This window comes from Cyprinodon variegatus, unplaced genomic scaffold (assembly GCF_000732505.1).
Source record: "Cyprinodon variegatus isolate N-32 unplaced genomic scaffold, C_variegatus-1.0 Scaffold89, whole genome shotgun sequence".
Classification (NCBI taxonomy): Eukaryota; Metazoa; Chordata; class Actinopteri; order Cyprinodontiformes; family Cyprinodontidae; genus Cyprinodon; species Cyprinodon variegatus.
Window position 1 is genome coordinate 1224989 of NW_015150542.1, and position 1610 is coordinate 1226598.

General features: G+C 59.6%; 1 protein-coding gene across 1 annotated transcript in view; it reads left to right on the forward strand.

Moving 5' to 3' along the window:
- The window catches only part of LOC107083980 (chromosome unknown open reading frame, human C4orf22), a 120106-nt gene that overhangs the window by 86613 nt on the left and 31883 nt on the right, over nt 1-1610 (forward strand). The window lies entirely within an intron of this gene.

Here is a 1610-nt window from a genome sequence, read left to right on the forward strand (position 1 = left end):
TGAGCGGGATTGTTGAACTGAACTGTCCGTGCCATGGTAGCAAGCCTGAGCCACCCTGCCTGTTTGAACCTGTAAGTCTGAACCTGAACCTGTACCTGAACCTAGCCTGCTCTGTCTTATCTGCCTCCCAGGCCGGAAACCTGTGTTTTTCCAATAAATATTGGACTTTATCCTGCCTCTGTGTCTGTGAGTTCTGCATCTGGGCTAGTAAAACCTACCTGATCATGACAGAAAAATCCGGCCAACAGACTAGCCCAGCAGACTCAATGGAGACATACCTGACGATGTTTGAGGAGGGACCGACTGACTCCAAGGAACCACCCTGGATGGTGTCGTTCCGTTGATGGCTGGAGATTCTGAGCCGTCTTTAGACCCCTGAGCCCGCTCTGAGCCGTCTGGAGACCCCTGAGCCCGCTCTAAGCAATCTGGAGACCCCTGAGCCCGCTCTGAGCCGTCTGGAGACCCCTGAGCCCGCTCTGAGCCGTCTGGAGACCCCTGAGCCCGCTCTGAGACGTCTGGAGACCCCAGAGCCTGCTCTGTGTCTTCCAGAGATTCCTGATTCGGAGCCACAGTCAGTGGTTTCCGGTGTTCCTGATGTGGAGCCGCAATCGGCGGCCTCTTCAGTTCCTGATTCGGAGCCACAGTCGGTGGTTTCCGGTGTGACTGATTCGGAACCGCAATCGGCGGCTTCCTCTGTTCCTGTTTCGGAGCCGCAGTCGGCGGTTTCCAGTGTTCCTGATGTGGAGCCGCAATCGGCGGCCTCTTCAGTTCCTGATTCAGAGCCACAGTCGGTGGTTTCTTGTGTTCCTGATTCGGAGCCGCAGTCAGCGGTTTCCGATGCTCCTGATTCGGAGCCGCAGTCAGCGGTTTCCTGTGTTCCTGATTCGGAGCCGCAGTGGGCGGCCCTGTCTGAGCCTGTTGCAGACCAGCAGAAGCTGAGACGGCGTTCTCCTCGGAGCTTCCTGCAGAAGCGGAGACGGCGTCCTCCTCTGAGCTTCCTGCAGAAGCGGAGACGGCATCCTCCTCGGAGCTTCCTGCAGAAGCGGAGGCGGCATTTCCCTCGGTGCTTCCTGCTGAAGTGGAGGTGGCGTCCTCCTACAAGGTCCCTATGGCTTCTGAGACTCCGGCCCCTGGAGTGTCTGCCTCTGCTCCGGTCCCGTGGCCAGTCACCTGACACTCTGCCCTGCTGCCGGTCCCACGGCCGGTCACCTGAGACTCTGTCTTGCCTCCGGCCCGCGGCCGGTCACCTGAGACTCTGTCTTGCCTCCAGCCCTGCGGCCGGTCACCTGAGACTCTGCCTTGCTGCCGGTCCCACGGCCGGCCACCTGATACTCTGCCTTGCCTCCGGCCCCACGGCCGGCCACCTGAGACTTTCCCTGTCCTCGCCCACCCTGGGTGGGTTGTTTTGATTTCTGGACTCTGTTCTGTTTCTGTACCTGGCCCTCCTTGCCTGCTTCCCCCTCCGCCCACCCTGGGTGGGTTGTTTTTGTTTTTGGGTTTTTTTGTTTTTGGGCGTCTGGTATCCGCCCTTAAGGGGGGGGGGGGGTACTGTTGGGATCCAGGGGTTTGCCCTCCAGAGGGCGATGTGGACCCCTTTCTGTGGGTTTCTG